Genomic DNA, 20875 nt, shown 5'->3' with positions numbered 1-20875 from the left:
ATGATGCCAAGATGATCAACCAGGAGTGTTGCCAGACTAGGGAATTCCAGATTATGGAGTCTCTACCTGTACTAGAAGGCAAAATTGCTCAGGATGACAGCAGGCTGACATCTCCATATGCATGTGGTATATACACATAACAAGGAGGGAGTAACCGTTTTGGATGTTGTGTTTTACAGAGCTGTTAATACTGGCTTTTTGACTATGTGTGCCAGATGAGGAAAACATCAGGGTATCTGCACCCCAGGTTGGTTGGTTTGGTTTGTTTGTTTTTGGTGTTCTTTTTTCCTGGTGATTTAACAGAACGTAATTTATTCTAGCATAGCAATCCAGAAAAACACTAAACTCCTTCCTTGGTTTTGACCTCACTCAAAGCTCTCACTTGAGTCACTGTGGGTTTTGCTTGAGTAAGGACACAACACAACTGAAGTTAGGAGTTTGGCTTTGTTTGGCAGACTAGCCAGGAAGATATTTCTTTCCTCCGCTCTCCAACATTTTTGTTATGAAATAAGTGCTATGGGAGTGGTTGGCTTTCTGTTGTTTGTTTTTTTACAATTCTTCTAAAAGTCCGGAAAATGCACTCGGGATTTCAGTGCTTTCCTAAAAAGAGAGATCCCTTCATCCACACATACACGGAACTCCCTACAGTCTCCTTACTTTGGATTGTCTGGCTATCCTGGGAGGTAACCAAGTGTACTCTTCATTACAACCTTTCATTATATCACAAAACAAAGCCCATTCCTCCAGATGAAACTATTGATTCTAGATTCAGCACACTAATGGTAGGAGCCACAGTATATTCAGCAGGACAGCAGAACCAACAGTAATCACATCTGAAAATCCATGCAACTAGGGTACAGACCTGAGGGAAAATGCAGAATTACACACTAACATGTGATCTCTTGGTGGTTTCTTGTATTTTTAATATATCATTTCACCAGGTTTTCCAGTAAAAGCAAATGTTAATGACCATGGCGTGAAACATTCTGTACCCCACTGAAATTAAATGTCAAGCCAGCAGTTCTAGCAATATCATGGTGAATAATTTATCCAGTGATATACCACATTCCTAGAGGGTACTTAAGCAATACAACATACCAATGAGAACATTTGTGAGTGACTGTAGCATGCCTCAGATGTTGGTTGGGGCAAAGAACGAATTACCTGGAGCACCCAGATGTTCAATTAATTCCTTGAAATAGACCACCTAAGGCAAACCAGGAAATGGAATATTAACAAAAGGGAAACAATTGCATGCATTTTCTGGGCATTGTAAACAACTATATAGTATTCCCAAATAGGGAGGTGAACAAGTAGATGACTTGACGATTAAGCAACAATTTTAGGATTATCAGTTAATCTAGTTGACTACTCACATTTTCTTCCCTGCCCCACCCTTGCTGTCTCTGTATCAGAGGTAGAAATGGGGGGAGCAGGAGCCAGTGCTGGAGGGAGCCAGCTTAAAAGCCGGTTCCCCCCAGCACCAATTCCGCTGTGCAGAAGCATGGGAGAGAGGGCCAGGGGAAGCTGCCGCGAAACAGCCCCTGCCCGCAGCAGACCCAGGCTCAATGCGGTGCAGCTTCTGTCTGTGGCGAGCTTGGCCCACCACAGGCAGAGGCTGCTTTGCAGCAACAGTCCCTGCCTGCAGTGAGTGTGGGTCCACCACGAGCAAAGGGTGCTTTGTGGCAGCAGCCCCTGTCTGCCAGGGGTCTGAGCTCTCTGCAAACAGAGGCTGCTCCACATTCCACAGAGCAGCTTCTGTCTGCGAGGAGCCCACTGCAGACAGAGGCTGCTCCATGGGATGCAGTAAAGCCTCTGTCCATGGCCAGCCCAGGCTGCTGTGGACAGGGGCTACTTCTCAGCAGCCTCCCTCTCCCCCTCCCACCCTCCAGCAGCCTCTGTCCATGGGGAGTTGGATCCCCCATGGACAGGGGCTTGCCACCCTGCACTTCTGCCTCTGTATCAGAGGCAGCAATGCGGAGCAGCGGGTCTGCGCAGGGAGCTGGTTTTTAAACTGTCTTCCCTCACAGGCTAGCTCCTATCTGGCACTCCACACTGCTGCCTCTGATACTTCCCAGGAGTGAGGCCGGAGCACACAGGCTGACAGCCCTGCCCTCGGGGACTATAGAATAGTCAACTAACCACTATGAATTCATGCGGCTAGTCAACTATTCTATAACATGCTACCTAAGATCCCTATTCCCAACATCCTTACACATCCAGGGTTCTAAAGCCATTTCATAATAACCATCACATGTATGACACATCAAATAAACTAAAACATATTACTGTGCGATGGGCCCAATTGCAATTATGATCCAATTTTCGAACATACCCAACTATGGAGTTCTTTGGTTCAGGCCTTTTTCCTGTTATGGGTCTACGACTTCCCATTTCCTTGTCCATACTGTTCTACGAGATTGCTCAGAAGGTATAGATGCCACAGACCCCCAGTATCACCAGGCTGCAGATGGCATGCAGCTTTACATCTTCGCAACTGCTACAGCCTCTAGTGCCTAGAAGCAATAAGCAGACAGATAGAATGGAAGAGAAAAATGATGATGATGGTTAGAGGAAAACACATAGAGGAGCTGGCCAATACACTGGTCTCACATCTGACTGAGGGCTTCCAACACTCTCCTCTACCACAAAGATCTATTTCTTTTTCACGTCTGGGTTAGACTATTGCAAGTTCTTCTGTGTCGGGGTTATAGATCAAGATTACACAGAAGCAAGTACTCGCTCATCTCTTAGCAACCTACTTCTCCACATACTTTGCAGGCTCCCTGTTCATTTCCAGAGTGAATTCAAAGTCCTGGCCTTAGCTATCTCCATCTGCAACCCTTCAAGACAAATGCCTTCCATAAGAATGCTGCTGCTTGGCACACCTATGTTCAGACTCTGGGGTCCTGAGGACTGCAGGATATCATTGCCAAGCTTGCCAAACAAAATCAGACTGAGCCCAAACCTGATCATATTTAGACCAAATGCAGGAACCATGTTTTCACTAATGCCTTCTCTCACAAACAGCTCTTCCACAGCATCAATGATCAGTTGTGATGGTCAGAAATAAGAAAAGATCCCAGGCTGAGTTTGCTGTGCTGGCTGCTAGACAAATCATCTTTTGACCTGCAAACGGAACATTCTGATCTGGAATCGTGTTATGATGTAATTTTAACAAGTTACTTTTATAATTAACACTTTTTTTTTTAAGTGCACATGGGTCTCTACCCAATAAAATGCTGAAACACATGTTCATCTCTAAATACCTGAGTACTCCCATTGACTTGCAAGGGACTTTCCTGGATCATAGTAATGGTGTTGTGAATGCCCTCTAATTGTACTTCTAATTAAAGAAGTACTTAGCACTGGAAGTTCCTTATGAATTATGCGACTCAGAATCCTTAACTAGATGTTGGGAATATCTGCTTTGGCAAAGTGGTAAAAATCAAGTACAGTATGGAACAATTATTAGCAACCAACTTCATGTAAACATATATCAAATATACATGTCTATTTTACAAAACTAGTAAGAATATATTAAATAAAATCAATTCCTGTGTCTTCATATATACACAAGTGCACAATATATGTATAAAGACATGGGAATTGAATTTATTTTGTATATTTGTTCTCAATAGTCTGGAATACAAATAATGAGGTCAGTTTTCATGTTTTAGCAAGTGACGATTATGGGGTACTTATTATTTAAGTTGCTCTGCAATTTATCTAGTTTGTTTGGAAAAAGGTCCCAAAGATTGAGATTTATGAAAGTCTTATTAAATCTCTGCATTGTAACAAAATCCCGCTTTATTTCCACTCCCTGGATCGTCTCATTCCCAATCCTATCATGGGACAATGGGAAAATATCACAGAAAGCATCACATTCTTCAAACACTGAGCAAGGCACTTTATTTATTCTGTTATAGATGACAGTAGCATCCTTAGCACCAGTCTGTGTCTCTCCCCATTTTACTATGCAGCTTCCACTTAGAATCTCCCACAGCTTTCTGCTAATTGACTTCTTGAACTGGAATTAAATATAAACTATAAATTATTTGGAGAAGGGAATGTTCATTGCATAAACTGCCTACCGCAGTCAGGCCATGGCCCCTAGATGCTACCATCATAAAATAAAAAAGAATCTTAACAGAAAAAAAAAGATGACAGCTATCTTCCCATTCTCTCTGTATCACAAATCAGTGCTTTAGAGCTCCTGCATCACAAAGTTTTTTAGTTCCCAGTTCAGCGTGTCATTCAGTTTAAGTGTGAGGTAAGAAAATACAACACAAGCCCCCAGGAATCCACAACCACCCTGATGTTTCTGGCCTGTAAATCATCTCCAAAGTCCTCTGCTTTCAGTCAGTCATTATGAAATAAGTCCTGAAAAGTCAATTGTTTTCTGCTAGGAAGAATAAACACACAAGCTGCTATTCTCCCAATTTTCTGCTGTGGGTAGATGTAGGTTAGGATTATAGTTTGTGAGTCTTGTTCTCATCCAAAGAGTTTTGCAATATAAATTACCTCATTTTTACTGACTTGGATAACTGCTGCCCTTGGAAAAAAACGTACATAAAGTCTGCAAGATTAATTCCCCCTTACCCTACCTCTTTAAAAAAAAATAACTTGGAACAATTGAAAGTGATTAATCTCACTTGATATTTATTTGGTTCTTGATTTGTTGATTTAAAGGCATTTGTTTCATGACAGATTGTTTTCAATTTCTTGGACAGCTGTCAAGAGATCTGTATTTCACTATGGTTTGATTTGGCTTCCAAGAAGAGTTGGATTACTGTTTTTCTTGTTTTTACAGCTCTTAACTTGGTGACTGGTTGAGACGGTTCTTTGTAAACCATAGTTTCAGTTTCACATATATATCGCCAGATCAAGAAAAGACTTGCCTGTGGGCGAATTATATGACAAGATATTAAAAGGGAGAAAACAGTCTCTTTCTTTCAAGATGCAGGGCAAGCACACTGCACATGCATGCAAACTCCGTGGGCCAACTTTGTGTAGTTCCAACTGCTTGATTGATGCTATGTTAAGGATTAGGCCCTAAAAGCAGTATCATCTGCAATGTGAGTTAAGCCATCCAGATTTTTCACTTCATTAAGGCCAAATTCTGCCACCCACACTCACAAGGAGTTGTACTTTAGGGACAGATTTTTAAAGCTACCTAGATAGCTAACTCCCACTCATTTCAATCTAAATACCTTAAAAAAAAAACCCTGACCCTTAGTCTGTGTAGAATCCAGTTCAAATAAACAGGACCGCTTCAAGAGTAAGATATTACTCTGTGGAAGGGCCGCAGAATCCAGCCTTATGCAAGTACCACAGGAAGAAAAAAATATAACCTCACAAATAAAAAGAATAGGAGACACTGAGCATCATGAAGTTTTCCATCTTTACCCTCCATCCTCATCTTCCTCAGCCTTTTTGATGCCTTTGACACTGCCAACCACGCTCTCCTTGAAATGCTGTCTTCCCTGGGTTTTCATGACATCATCTTTTATGTCTCCTCCTACCTTTCAGGCACAGCTCCAGTCTCTTTTGGTGGGTCTTCCTCCTTCATGTGCCCTTTTGATGGAAGTCACTCAGACCAACATCCTCTCGCCTTCTCCCTCTACAACAGATTACAACTTTAACGGTCACCCTTATGATGATAGCTCTCTCTATTCAGAACCTCTCTTCCTTCTTCGAAACTAAAATATCTGCCTGTATTCATCATTCATTCATGTGCATGTTGAGCCATCAATTAAAACATGGGATGGGAGAAGCCTATTGGCTTTCAGAATCCATTTACCAGCAAGCGTACAATAAAGTTCCCCAAAAGAGTACATCTTTGATATTATGATGCATTTTCATTTCCTCCTATTGCATACAATATTAACAGGTTTTGCCAGTTTCCAGAAAATATTGTACCGTTTCTGAGGGTATTGGGGGAGGGGCAGAGTGCTATTTAAAACATAGGGAAGGCCCTGATCTTGAGGTGGAAGATCTGGATGGTGTGGGAGGTCTGGTTGCACCCTGCACCCACAAACACTGTGACAAAGAGAGGAGGTGCTACTTGTGGGGTGGGGAGTTGGAGAGTAAGTCTTCCCCTACACTCATGCCACTGAAGCTCCTGACCTACAAGGTTTGGTTGTCACCACTGACGTAGACAAGGCCTTCCCTCTGAGACACTACACCTTGACCCACATGCTTCCTGGTGCTGATGGTCTACCTGCCCTAGCTTCACATCCTTTTTCAGTGTGAAAAGCAGGAGCTATTTGTTAACTTCCAGGCAGTCTCCACATAAGACCTTCTGCCTGATCATTGAATTTATTTTCTCTCAGATATATATGTACATGTTGATTTTACCCATATGCAATGTACAGACTAAGGCCATGATCCAGAAGAGTGGCATAACCACAATGGGGCAATGGCACCATGGACCATGAGGCTATAGGGCCCAACCAAAAGGGCTACTAGATGAGAATGTAGCCTGCTGACTGTCTGGGTCAAGGGGGGGAGCTGGAATGAGAGACCTCCAAGTCAGGACCTCCAAGCCCCAAGCCCCAGCTGCAAGCAGCTGTCAAGCATGCACACATGCTAACTGAACATGGCTGACTAGCTCAAGATATCTTTGTCCCTTAAAGCTACAAGCCACCTTGCTACATATCTTCTAGACCTTCCCTTTCCTCTTGCTGTCCTTTCTGACATATAATACCTGAAATAGAGCCCAGTAGTGGACAGGTAGTGTAGTTGAGACTACGAATGTTTAGAATAATATATTTTGGCATGTGTTTTACCAGCGTACCCTGTCTGATCTCTCCCAATATGTCTTTTGAACCATGGTCATAAGTCATTTGGACTGCAGTTTAAGGGTTCCAGCTACACTGCTAGGTCCACCTCTTGGGGTACTTCAGACTAAGGCCTAGTCTATCTTTAGGGAATTTACTTCAGCATAGCTGCATCTCGCGGGGTATGAAAATCCCACAATCCTGAGAGACTGAAACCCCCATGCAGACAGAGCTAAGTTGACAGAAGAATTCTTCTATTGGCCTAGCTACAACCTCTCAGAGAAGCGGGTTACCTAGGCTTCTGGGAGAATCCCTCTCATTGGTGTGTGTAGATAAGGTCTGCACTGATGCATTACAGCAGCAGCAATACAGCTTCATCGCTATCGAATCTTAAGGGTAGACATCCTAAGCTTAGTGTTGGCAGCAGCAACTCAACAGACTTCAGTCGGGTCAGACCACCCATAAATTCCTGTAATTCAGGCCTCAGATGTATAGGTATGAGCCTTTTGTCTACCCTTCTTCATGCCTCCACAGATCTTTCATATTTGAATTCCTTTGCCCTATGTCATTTGCTCATCCTGTTAGTTTAGTGTTGACCATATTAGCAATTGTGTCTTTTTCTACATCATTTAAGTGCAGGATGAAATTAAACTGTGCATATAAAAGTATCTATCATATGCCACTTCTCCTCCTATCTTGCACCATTGCAATATGCTTTCCACCACCCAATTAGTTCTTTATCCATAATGCCACATATCCCATACCCATATACCTTGTACATTACCCTAGTTATTGACAGTAGCATGCCAATCATGTTTGCCTCTTCAACTGTCTATTCTGCACATTGTCTTCCTTTTTTTATAATTTTTTTAAAGATACAAACTCCATTAGACCTAACAACTGAGAAAACTGGTTGACAATGATATGGGGCACTCTTCTCTGAGAAAGAGCACAACCCACAACTCGGGAGAAAGCTTTTCACAGCTCTCACATCAAGCTTTAATCATGACAATAGAGAACACAAATGTTTATTAGAGACAGCAGACCAAAGTCATGCTTGATGCAGCTCCACTGACTTCAGCAGGGTTGTAGCGGGTGTGGATTGAACACCATATGTGAGATTCCACAAAGCCGTAGGACAATGCTATGTAAAATTTCAATAGTCATGGCTACATAAGCAGCAAAGCTCTTCCATCACTCATAAATTGCCAAGGATCTAGATTAGCACTGGTTATAGAAACTGCTGTGCTGGAAGAGACCCAACAATCTACTTACTCTTATATTCTGTCTCCAGATGTGGGCAATCCAGGATGCTTGAAAAAAAGGAAGGTTAAACCTCCCCAACCATAATGCATCTGGGTCAACTGCACTATTATATCCTGTACCTGGACAGTTCTGCAAAACTATACCACAATTACTAATATTATCCCATTTTAATTAAAACTGTTGCAGAGAAATGTTTCCTTGATACCAGCTGGTGATCTGCTCATGTCCTGAAGCCTGAGGATTGATATCCCGTGTCATTGCCTTTGTATCCTGACTAATGTAACTTCCAGTAATATGTTTATTAACAGATCATATCTCAGGATCCTTACTGTAGCCTGCAGCACTGGGTTCACCAAATTAATTTAACATTTAATTAAATGGAAGCTCCTTTTATTTCTCTTCTTAAATGTGTTACTTTTCAGATTTAATTTGGTATCTTCTTTTATTATGGAAGAAGTCACACAGGATTCTTTCCCTGAGTTTTTCATTATTTCACAGAGCTCTGTCCCTCTTTCCTTGTCATATTCATTTCTAAAATAATCCTAGAATAGTGATAGAAATGTAGCCGTGTTAGTCTGGGGTAGCTGAAGCAAAATGCAGGACAATGTAGCACTTTAAAGACTAACAAGATGGTTTATTAGATGATGAGCTTTCGTGGGCCAGACCCAGAAGTGGGTCTGGCCCACGAAAGCTCATCATCTAATAAACCATCTTGTTAGTCTTTAAAGTGCTACATTGTCCTGCATTTTGCTTAAAATAATCCTGATCCTTTTAATTTCGTTCAATAACCCTAATCTGTTTAATTTCTTCCTAAAGAATCTCTCATTCTGAGACCTTTAGTCTTTTTGGCTGTGTCTAGACTGGCCAGTTTTTCCGGAAAATCAGCCGCTTTTCCGGAAAAACTTGCCAGCTGTCATGTAAGATTGTCAGTGTTCTTGCGGAAATACTATGCTGCTCCCGTTCAGGCAAAAGTCCTTTTGCGCAAAACTTTTGCGCAAAAGGGCCAGTGTAGAGAGCTCAGATTTGTTTTCCGCAAAAAAGCCCCGATCGTGAAAATGGCAATCGGGGCTTTTTTGCGGAAAAGTGTGACTAGATTGGCACAGATGCTTTTCCGCAAAAAGTGCTTTTGCGGAAAAGCGTCTATGCCAATCTAGACGCTCTGTTCCGAAAATGCTTTTAACGGAAAACTTTTCCGTTAAAAGCATTTCCGGAAAATTATGCCAGTCTAGATGTAAACTTTGTGTTTATTGTCTCTTCCATCTTTCTCCCCTGTCTTCTTGGATAAATGTTAGGGGATCAAGGAACTGAATCAGGAAGCTTTGCTTTAAACCAAGATTCTGTAATCAACTCCTCATCATTAATTGTTATAGCGCATTAAAGTTAGCAGCCCCCAAACCAGTAGATCAGGGAAAATAATAAGAGTAGAATGATAATCTTTGAGTCCCTGTCTTTGAAAAGGGTCTGGGGAAAGTTAGCTCCCAAGGCTACTGAAACTAAAGTGATTAATCAGATTCTCTCTAACCTGTAGATATTTATTTTATGGACATGTCACTTTCCATCATCCAAAGTGGAATTCACAATCAAGGGCTGTTAGGGTTTTTTGTTTGTTTGTGCTTGATTCTTTTTTTTAAACCAACAGTGATTTTGCAACATTTCACCTGATAAAAAAAAATATAATCAAATCTACAATTTGTCCAATTTCTGCCATCTGCATTTAACACCCATTCTATAAGCTCTACAGCTCTGACCCTGATGGAACGTGGGAACCCATGATTTTCCATTAGTCAGTTAGTATGGGATTTTTCCCCCCCTCTTTTTCTTTGTTTTAAGTCACTGGAATAGGAAAACTTTTAGCTTATTTATTTTTAAGATCCATCATAGCTAAAAATTAAGGAGTTTGGATTGCTTAAGAAAGAGAGAGAGAGAAAGTGTGTCCATCTCAAAGTTAAAACACTTTAAGCACCAAACTGCCCTTCTGGCAACTACACCATTCTTTTTAGGTGGTTAATTAGCATTCAGGCTCCTGTGTGTTGTATTTTTTGCCAAGTTAGTTACCAGCCACAAAGTTGCCTTGTCCAAACTGCACCCACCCCCTAGTGGGATTAGGAAAAACTGCCTCTTTCTGTTGCAGAAAGATACTTTAAAACTGGAAACACGTTCACTTAGATTAGACCATGTCGTAAGGCCCTTCCTTTTTTCTACCCCCCTCACACACACCCAATAAGGAATCCTAAGCTCTGAACAAATATAGTTATGGCCCAAATACATTCACTGGCAGTCTTTTGCTGCAAACGCATCACTCCCCCGCTTTGCTCGCACTGACCAGATAAGATAGATTTTACCCAGAATTTCAAGATTGCCAACCAGTGAGTGACCAGTCCAATTAAACAAGAAAGATGGCACCGTACCTTTTTGAATTTCAGCAAAAGTTGGAATGATCCCATTTTTCTTTGATGTATTGAGTAGCTTAATGTTCCTGAAACTGAAGAACAGAAAGTTAACCCTAAAGCTTTGTCTATACTACACAACTTTTAGTGACATGGCCATGTTGCTAAAAGTCAGGTAGTGTAAACGTTGTTTGTCAGCACTATTTTGTCAACAAAATACTTCCACTCCCTATGAGCAGGGTTCGGGTTGTCAACAGGAGAGCGCTTCTGCCGACAACGAGCCATTTACACGGCAAAATGTTTGTCTTTCAGGGATGGGGGGGCTTTTTTAAGCACTTGCAAATGACATGAGTTTTGTCATTCAACTGGCATAAATTCTACTGTGATTGTAATATATTCTGTGAAAATGGAAACTGTTTCAGAGCATAACAGGCAGTCTGTGCTTCAAAGGAACATGCCTTGAACAGAATCAAGGCCAGTGTCTGGTCTCAGCCACATCCACGTTAATTAGGGTGACCATACATCCCATTTTGGCAAGGATCAGAAGTGAAAGTAAGTGGATGCGCCCAGGTGCGCAGTTCCAGCAAGAGCTGGCTGAACTGTGCCAAAAGCCAGCCGGGAGCTATTTAAAGAGCTGGCAGGGAGCTGGGCTGCAATAGGACAGTACCTGTAAGAAAAGTTAATTTACTTTCACTGCTGGCCAGGACAGTTCCTTTACTAAACCCTGTCCCAGCCGGGCTGACTTTTTCAACAAAAATGGACATTTGTCCCATTAGCTCTTGCCAAGAGGGGTACAGAGGACCATGCAGGGGGGGTGAGCAGCAATGCCAGTCTTGTGCAGGCAGGGAAAGCAGGGAGGGCTCAAGCGAGTAGTGACAACCACCCCAGCTTTGGGGAAATATGGTCACCCTAGTGCCTGCACCCTATGTGGGGAAGGGGATTTGGGCTAGCCCTAAGGAAGGTGGGAAAACATCAGCATGTGATGTCCCAATTTCCTGTAGGCATAAACTCTAAGGGGATCCTGGGACTGGAGAATCCATGGAAGTTGGGTGCCATCTCACTCCCAGCAGTGCCTGTCATTTGCTGGCAGCCCCACCAATCAACTCCTCCTCTATCCCAGTGACTCCTAACTGTCATGATCAGCTGTTTAGCTCTGGGAGGAATAGGGAGGAGCAGAGATGGGGCATGCTTAGGGGTCAGAAAGAGGTGGGAGGAGGTGGGAAAGGGGCAGGAACTTAGGGGATGGGTCCAGTGAGGGTGGAGCAGGTGGTTGAGCACCAGGTCCAGAGAAAGCTGGCACCTATACATTTTCCCTTTGAAAAATATAGTCACCCTAACATTAATCCAGAACAATTCCAGTGACGTCCAAAATCTGAACCAGAATGAATATAGAAAGGTAAGAAGGAAGACATAAAATTAAGTAGAAATACCAAGAACTTTATCATTCCCTTAATTATGTCCATGTAATTCCTAAGTAAATCCATTTACGTTGATTAAACTCCTTAAGGATTTTAATCTACAACACAGTGACAAAATATTTCAGACAGACATTTTGTCCATGGCATACACAGATGAACACAGAGCAAAGGAAGAAATAACACAGCCAAGGGCATTTAAGAACAAGATGTGACCTGAAGCAACAGAACATATATGAACTATGATCTCCTCCTAAAAAGGATGCAGTCATCAAACTCAGACACATTCAAGTCCACAGTCCAGACTGGGAACAGTGCAAACAAGTAAAGGGAAAAAATAAAGCCAACTTTTATAGACAACAAGTTTCCACCAAAAAAACTAAGGAAATCATTGGCTTGATATTTTCCCCCATTCACATGCACTTTCAGTCTTCTGCAGAAAATATAGCCTGTGTGCCCAGGATGTGATGAAATCCCTAGTACTGTATGGCACATGGGGAATTCAGAGGATTGCAAAACAGGATGCTTCATGAAGGAAATATAGTCTCAACAAGCAAGAGGTTCGAGTACAGTACATCTCACAATGATGTAAGGGCTTGATTATGCATCTCATTTAAAGCCCAGCTTAGGGTGTTTAATTCTAGTAGAACTAATAGGCAGCACCTGCTGCAATGAAAACAGTTTCCATCCCTCAACTCCAACAGAAGTGTTTATCTTTTGAATTAGAAAATGTTTCTTTAATGTCTGAACAGGACTCCAGGGACGCAAACATATGCTCAGAATTGACATTTCCACACATGAAAACGAGACTTAAAAAAAACTGGTCTCGTCAAACAGATCCTCCACTAAATACAATTTCCAGTGAGGTCCCATTATTTGTTTCTCTTTCCTTATTGCCTATGTTATTCTTTGTTGTTTTTCTATAGAACTTTGAGAAAAATTCAGAGAATTTTATAGTCCTCACTGATGCAAAGTTACTATTGGCTTTAATGGGAATTTTGCCCAAGTAAGGGCTTCAGAAGTTGGTCCCTTGATTTTAGTTACTAATTATTTTTATTAAAGGTTAAACAGACTTGTTGACAGCACAAACTATTTTCTTATGTAAGCAGTGAAAGGGAGGGTGTCAGATACACAAGATAAAAAAACAAGGAAAAGTCAAGGTATAGGACAGGTCATGGGTTAAAGTACACCTACAGTACATACTGAACCAGCAACTGAGATCTTACCTCACTCTTCTTTAGGCAGAACTTCCATTAAAATCAGTTGACATTTTGGTCGAATAAGGACAGAGTAAAACCTGAGTGAGGACCTCAGGGCTGAAACCTTAAGGCTCTCTGACTGTAAGTGACTGTAACGAGCTCTGTCTTTATTCCTCTTGCTTGATAAATCAGCAATCTCTATACTGTTCCTTAGATAAGGCACTCATTACAGTTTCAGGGAAATGATAAGGGACAGAGGTTTCAGGCCTAACCAACAAGGTTCAATGTGTGTAAAATTTACAGTATGCAGCAGAGGGATGAAATGATGTTCATTTTAATAGACAGGGACTGAGTTGCTTAAAATAATGCATTAGAATGGGCAGTACAGACCTGGCTGATAAGAGCAGGCTACTGAAGGAGTAATTAGAATAAGCTATGAACATTTGTAAATGCTTTACAGAGTGTTTAAATCCTGGTTCTTCAGCGTACAGTCAAGTTGAATGGTAGCTTACACACTGCCTTGAGCATTATAATCCATTTGGGTATGTCTACACTAGAAAGTTAGTTCGAACTAACGGACGTTAGTTCGAACTAACTTTCCTATGCGCTACACTAGCGCTCCGTTAGTTCGAACTTAATTCGAACTAACGGAGCGCTTAGTTCGAACTAGGTAAACCTCATTTTACGAGGACTAACGCCTAGTTCGAACTAGCTAGTTCGAACTAAGGGCTGTGTAGCCCTTTAGTTCGAACTAGTGGGAGGCTAAGGCTTCCCAGGTTTCCCTGGTGGCCACTCTGGCCAACACCAGGGAAACTCTATTGCCCCCCTCCCGGCCCCGGAGCCCTTAAAGGGCCACGGGCTGGCTACTCACTTTGTGCCAGTTGCAAGGCTGCCAGCACCCGTGCCTGCACAGCCTGCACCTGCCACAGGATGAGCCAGCCATCCGAGGGCTCCCAGCCCTCCACTGCTCCCCACGACCAGCCTGGCGGCTCCCGGGAGCCTGCCCGGGGGCGCAAAAGGCGGGCGCCCGCCTGGTCAAGTGCGGAGATCGTGGACCTCATCGAGGTTTGGGGGGAAGCCTCAAATGTCCACGATCTCCGCACTAGCCACCGGAACGCGGCCGTCTATGGACGCATGGCTGCCAGCCTGGCCGCCAGGGGCCACCAGCGCAGCCGGGAGCAGGTGCGCTGCAAGATTAAAGACTTGCGGCAGTCCTACTCCCGGGCCTGCCTGCCAGGGGCTGACCCGGAGGCCTGCCCCCACTTCCATGCCCTGGACCGCATCCTGGGGCCTCATGCCGTCCCTGCCCCCCGGGACGTGATTGACCCCGGGGCAGAGGGACCGCTCCTGGACACCGAGGAGGAGGAAGAGGGCTCTGAGAGCCAGGAGCCTGCTGCCAGCCTTCCCAGGACCCGGGACCCCCGAGGCACCCCACAGAGCCGCTCGCCTGCATCATCAGAGGCCGGGGAGGCATCCACCTGTGAGTACCCTCGTGTTCCCCTTATGTGTACGGGGGGCTGGGGCGAGAGGGAGCCCCGGGACCGTGCGCCTGGGCCTTGCCCACTACGGAGCAGCAGCTGGGGATCCTGCAGGGGCCCTGGCCTTGCAGAGGGGAGCTGGGTTTCACACACCTGGGCCCCTGGGGTAATTGACCGCTGGTCTTCTTGCACCACAGCTGCAGCACCGGGGACTGCAGGGCGCACCACACCGCCTGCAGCAGCCGCCCGCGCCCGGGCAAGCAGGACAGCCAGGAACCAGGAGGACTACCAGAGGCGGCATCTCCGGTTCCTGGACCGACAGCTCCGTCTCCAGGACCACTGGGTCCAGGAGGACCTCAGGCTGCGCCAGAGGAGTCTGGAGGCCCTGGAGGAGCAGGGCCGTGCCCTGCGAGGCCACCTCCAGAGCCTGCTAGACCGCTTTCCATTTCCTCCTCCCCCTGCTCCCCCTCTTGCTCCCCCTCTTGCTCCCCCTGCTCCCCCTCTTGCTCCCCCTGCTCCTCCTGCTCCTCCTGCTTCCGCTCCTGCTTCCGCTCCTGCTTCCTCCACACCCCCTGTCCTCTCTGCCCCCCCCTCCACAACCATTCCCCACCGACGCCCCCGGACCCGCAGTGTGGCGAGACGGGAGAGGCACCCAGACTCCCACCCCTGAGCTTTCCTTTCCCTTCCTCCCTTCCCTCCCCTCCCCTTCCAGCTCCCTCGTCCCAGGTTTCCCCCTCCCTTCTCCCACCTTCATTCCTCCCTCCCCCACCCCAGTTCTCTGAAATAAACAGACGTTTTTGTTTGAAAAACAGGTGTCTTTATTGTACAGTAGATAGGGAGGGGAAAGGGGAAGGGGGGGGTAGGGTGGAAGAAGGCCCCGGTGGGGCATGCAGGGAGAGGTCAGTCCTCCTCCTCCTCCACCTGGAAGCTCTCCCGCAGGGCTTCCCGGATCCGGATGGCCCCCCGCTGGGCTTCCCGGACGGCGGCGGTGCGGGGCTGACCGTAGTGTCCAGCCATGCGGTCAGCCTCAGCCATCCAGGCTGGCAAGAAAGCCTCCCCCTTCCGCTCACACAAATTGTGGAGCACACAACATGCCGCCACCACGGGAGGGATGTTGTGCTCGGCCAGGTCCAGACGGGTGAGGAGGCATCGAAAGCGGGCTTTCAGTCGCCCGAAGGCCCCCTCCACCACGATGCGGGCCCTGCTCAGCCTGTTATTGAAGGCCTGGCGGGAGGGATTGAGGTGTCCCGTGTAGGGCTTCATGAGCCAGGGCTGCAGTGGGTAGGCGGCATCCCCCACCAGGCAGACGGGCATGTCCACGTCCCCGACCCTGATGTGGCGGTCGGGGAAGAAGGTCCCGTCCTGCAGCCGCTGGCACACGGAGGAGTTCCGGTACACCCGGGCGTCGTGTGCTTTGCCGGACCAGCCCACATTAATGTCCGTGAACTGTCCCCGGTGGTCACATACGGCCTGCAGGATGACGGAGAAGTACCCCTTGCGGTTCACGTACCGGGACGCCTGGTGTTCCGGGGCACGGATGGGGATGTGCGTCCCGTCGATGGCCCCCCCGCAGTTGGGGAAGCCGAGGGCGCCGAATCCCCGGATGACGGCATCCGGGTTGGCGAGGCGGACCACCCTGCGGAGCAGCACCCGGTTGATGGCCTTGACCACCTGCGGAGAGAGACACAGCAAAGCGTCAATCAGTGGGGCGCCCGGGTGGCTGGGAGCGTGCGTGCCCTGGCAGTGCCCCGCGCCCCACTCCCGGAAGCAACCCCCCTGGCGGCGTGTAGTACGGCCGGGACAGCCCGACCCCTCCGGTGCGGGGCGCTTTCGCCTCCTCCCGCCCCCCCCTTTGTCCCTGGGGCGGCCCATCCCCTCCTCGCAGCCCCCCTCCCCCCCGGCTCGGTGGCCGACGAGCGCCGTACCTGCATGAGCACTGCTCCGACAGTGGATCTCCCCACGCCGAACTGGTTCCCGACGGATCGGTAGCTGTCCGGCGTGGAGAGCTTCCAGAGGGCGATGGCCACCCGCTTCTGGAGGGGGATGGCGGGCCTCATGCGAGTGTCCCTTCTTTGCAGGGCAGGGGCGAGCCACTCGCAGAGCTCCAGGAAGGTGTCCCTCCTCATCCTAAAGTTCTGGGTCCACTGTCGGTCGTCCCAGTGCTCCAGGACGATGCGGTCCCACCAGTCGCTGCTGGTGTCCAGACGCCAGATGCGGCGGGGCACGCCGGTGCCGGGGCGCCGCCGCGGCTCCTCCACGGCCCCCAGGGCGGCCAGGCGGAGAGGCAGGGGGCTGACGTTCCCCAGGTGGTGCCAGGCAGCCTCGAGCCATTGCTGGCAGGCTTGCAGCAGCAAGTCCAGAACGTGCACCAGAAGGTGCAGGGCGAGCCGTGGCTCCATGTTGCCACCTGCGGCGGCCCCCCCGAAGGGAAGCACCGACACAGACGGGCACAGAGACCGACGCTTTGCTGTCCCTCGGCGAGGTTGGCAAGCAAGCAGGAAAAGCTGAGAACCGGCTGTCCAGGGGGGGTCCCTTTAAGCACGAGCCTCAGATAGCCTCAGACAGCAGCCACACAAAGCAACTGCTGACCTGATGCCCTGCCAGAACCGGTTTCAGCTGCCCTTAAATGCCCCCCTGCGTCCAATCAGTGTGGACGCGCTAGTTCGAACTAGCAAAACGCTAGTTCGAACTAGTTTTTAGTTCTAGATGCGCTAGTTCGAACTAGCTTAGTTCGAATTAACTAATTCGAACTAAGTTAGTTCGAACTAGCGCTGTAGTGTAGACGTACCCTCCGCTTTTAAGAGTGGGAATGTCAGTCAGGTGAAATTTCTCCCCATAATTTCTGAACAGTGCGATAAGGGTGGCGTTGTTGTTTTTTACCATCCACCTGCACAGCCACTGACTGAAAAGCTGGGTTAAAATTTCAACCAGAGGGTTAACCTAAAGTCTGATATGATTTTTCAGCTTACAAATACACACCTGATTAGAGGTGAAAATGCTCCCAATTCATCTACAGTGGAATGGCATAGTACTGATGTGGAGATCAGTATGTATCTTGTGAGTCAGCTTCTTGGGAAATCTGTTGTTGCGATATGAAATTATACTTCAAGAGACACACAGTAGCTCCCTCTTAAACAGCAGCACATAGATGGAACTCACCCATGCCAAAGAGATGAAGATTCCTTTAGCCTGGCTTATATAATAATTCAGACGCAGTTAACATGTAATCGATCATCAACTCTACAAAAGCCAATAGTGTCGAATTAGCGTGTTAAGTCCTGCACATTAGACAAATGTAGGATTTGATCCAACTTCCACTGGAGCAAGTGGAAAGACTCCAACTGACTTCAATGGGAGATGGATTGGGCGCAGGGATTCAGCTACATTTACTGTTAATCATGTAGCTTACCATCCAGTTAAAGGAACAATCCTCCTTATGAAGTCAATGCCTAGCTGTTCAAAGATTTGGAAGAGGTATCTGAGATACAGACTGTGTCCTTTCTTCCTTCACCATTTGTTTTTTCTTGCCTAGATAACTTAAAACACACTGTCGAGGTTAGTAGGCCTCAAATCTGATACATTTTTGTCCTCAGGTCACAGAAACCAACATGCATTTTAAATGTGTTTTTTCCCCCTTTAAACAAACGCTTTAGTGCTTTTTTAAAAAAAACAAATCCACTGTCAGTAGCTGAGCACTCACAAACAACCGTACTGAAACAAGCCACAGGCAGCTCTATTCATGGCATAAATCTCTACATATATTTAGAAATTTGTGTGTCTCTGTGAGTCTGTTTGTTCAAGAACTCTTAAACGGTAAGCGGTAGGACCACCAAATTTGGTATGCAGCTTCCACTTATCCTAACTTAAAGCAATGTCAGAATTTGGTTAGTGGTAAAATAGAATATGCCTGGAATTTGATTGTTTTCCATAACATGGACAGGGAGGGGGCAGAGAGATGAAGGATGCAATACTGACAGTCTGCAGTGGGGACAGCTATACTGCAGAATGACCTATGGAGGCAGCCACACCACCAAGCTGGAGGCCAGCTGGGGATGGGGCTTGCCATGTTGTCTGCCACTGGCCCAGGTAAGTCCCTGGCTCAAACCCCTCCCCTGGGCCCTTGGCCCCAAAGTTGGTCCGGGGATGGGTGGGAAAGTCCCACCAGCACCTCCACCACCACAACCCCCTCCCCCAGAAGCACCATCAGGACCAAGCAGCACAAGCCCCCCCAGACTCACCAGTGGTGCTCCCACTGGTCCCCCCCACCAGCACCACTGGGCCACCCAGTGTGGCTGCAATTGGCTGGCCTGTACAGCCAACCTCTCCCCACATGGGCCAGGCCCAGGGAATGTCAATGGGAAGCCTGCACCCCCCACCCAACTCTGAGCTGGGCCTGGAGAGGGCTTGCAGAACGCCTATGCACCCCCCACAATCCTGGGCTGGGGCCAGGGAGCACTGGCGGGAGGGCTGCATGCTCCCTCTTGCCTCACACCTGGCCCAGGGAGTGCAGCGGGATGCCTGTGCAGCCACCCCTCCATCCCTGGGCTGGGCCCAGGGAACACCAGTGGAGGATCCACTCTCCCTCCCTTGAGTCTAGCATGGGCTGCCCCTTTTCAGCACCAAGCCTCACTCCAGCACCAGGTTGTCCCCCCACTTCCGACCTGAGGGCAGGCCCCGAGAGTGCTGGTGGGATGCCCCTTTTCTCCCACCCCCGTGCCAGACCCTAGCAATGCCAGGTAAATCTTCTAGTAGCCTATAATAATGTCAGCAAATAGTCCAGTACATACCTAACTCAGGAGTATCTATTCTGAGTGAACATTTATCACGGATCATTTCACTTGCAGAGCAAGAGTTGGTTCTGGGCTGATATTCTTGGGGAATAAGAGCAACAATAGCATGATCTCCCACCTTTATGTGCATAACATCAACTCACCACAAAACATCTGAATCACTTGAAAAAATTAAAAATAAACAAAGTTCTCAAAACACAAGTGTCTGAGCTTGCAGTTCAAAATAAAAATGGAAAGTGGAAAGATCATGGAAAAGAGAGAGATTACTTTTATTATCGATTCCTGCTGCAGATTTGGGATGCTAATGGACATATGGACACAAACCTTAAAATACATACACACGGCCCTAAGGATAGAAGCCCAAATGAAAGTTAGTTTTCCCCCAGGCAGTTATGGGAGAATAGGAAGTCAGGGCTAACACAGCAAAACAAAGGCTGCAATATATTCCTGTTACAGTGGAAAGTGTTAACCTGGGGCTAAGCAGGATGAAAGAAAACAAACACTGGGTTTGATGTTAAGCCCAATGAATCACTAGACTCCAAGTGACCTCAAAGAACTCTGAATAAATCCCACTGTCCCCCCAGCTGTGCTTTATGTATGTTTGCGTCTCTGCTACAGACTGCACAAAGTGTGGAGACTCTCTGCAAAGGGGGGTGGGAAGGGATCAGAGCCTGGAGCAGAGCTCTGTTAAAACCAGCCTGGGCGGGCTTTTTCCAATGCCTGTGCAGTGTGTCCTGTGGGGTTAGGATGGGTGCAGATGGAGCAGCAGGCACACGGGCTTGCGTTTTCCTCTCCCTGCTGTTCTCCTTCAGCAGCTGCATTGCAGAGTGATCCCCTCTTTGCAGCTGAGCTCTGGCTGGTCACCTCGCTTCCCACTTCCTTCCCAAGGAGAGGCTCTGTGGAAAGAAAGTGTCATTGTGTGCGGTGCTGGGCAGTGGCACATCCTCTTATTCTGCATTGGCTGGATCCGAGGGGAGTGTCCCACGGGGTGGGCTCAGAGAGGAGGAATGAGCTGCTCTCTGCAACTCCCTGTGAGGCAGTTGCCTGCTGTATTGCAGAGACCTCAACGTTCTGACTTGTGTAACTTGCTCTGCCAATACAGGCTATTTGAATTTGAGCCTGGGGAAGAGATCCTGGGATCCTGATCTAGGCAAACCCCAATCTCTGTTGGCCAGAGTCTTCATCCACACACCTGGCAAAGCGTGAAAGTGACCTGAGACAGGAGGAAGGGCAAGGACCACACACTAAGCAAGGAGCTGTAGCGATTTTCCATGCAGAGAAGGGGATTTCAGAGTCTGAGGCTGTATCTACACTACACTCCAGACCTTACCTGACACCGCTGTTTTTATCCACACCCCTGACAGACCTGAGTTTCCTCAACAAAAGCCCCAGTGTGGACAGCGCCATGTAGGTAGGAGATGCTCTCCAACTGACAGCTCCTGCTGCTCATTGGAGGTGATTTAATTATACCAATGGCAGAGCAGTTGAGAGCAGTTACACAGGAAATCCTCAGTGGAGCAGCTGCATCAGTACACCTGTGCCTCTGCATGGTCCGCAG

At 47.1% G+C, this 20875-nt stretch overlaps 2 long non-coding RNA genes across 2 annotated transcripts in view; one reads left to right on the top strand and one right to left on the bottom strand.

The window, feature by feature from the left end:
* Positions 1 to 1990: 1990 nt before the first annotated feature.
* Positions 1991 to 20875, bottom strand: part of LOC142818717 (uncharacterized) — a 54645-nt gene continuing 35760 nt past the window's right edge. Inside the window, exons 2-4 of the long non-coding RNA XR_012896322.1 lie at positions 10457 to 10530; positions 5526 to 5623; positions 1991 to 2516 (exon numbers count right to left, since the gene is read on the bottom strand). This is a non-coding gene — a long non-coding RNA (uncharacterized LOC142818717). The remainder of the gene's footprint in view (positions 2517 to 5525; positions 5624 to 10456; positions 10531 to 20875) is intronic.
* LOC142818718 (uncharacterized) lies at positions 13083 to 19504 on the top strand. Its single transcript, XR_012896324.1, has 3 exons — positions 13083 to 13190; positions 18468 to 18613; positions 19372 to 19504. It is a non-coding gene; the product is annotated as an uncharacterized LOC142818718 (long non-coding RNA).

Source organism: Pelodiscus sinensis, chromosome 17, assembly GCF_049634645.1.
Source record: "Pelodiscus sinensis isolate JC-2024 chromosome 17, ASM4963464v1, whole genome shotgun sequence".
NCBI lineage: Eukaryota > Metazoa > Chordata > Testudines > Trionychidae > Pelodiscus > Pelodiscus sinensis.
The sequence above is the reverse complement of the archived record's forward strand: the minus strand, read 5'-3'. Positions and strand labels throughout refer to the sequence as shown.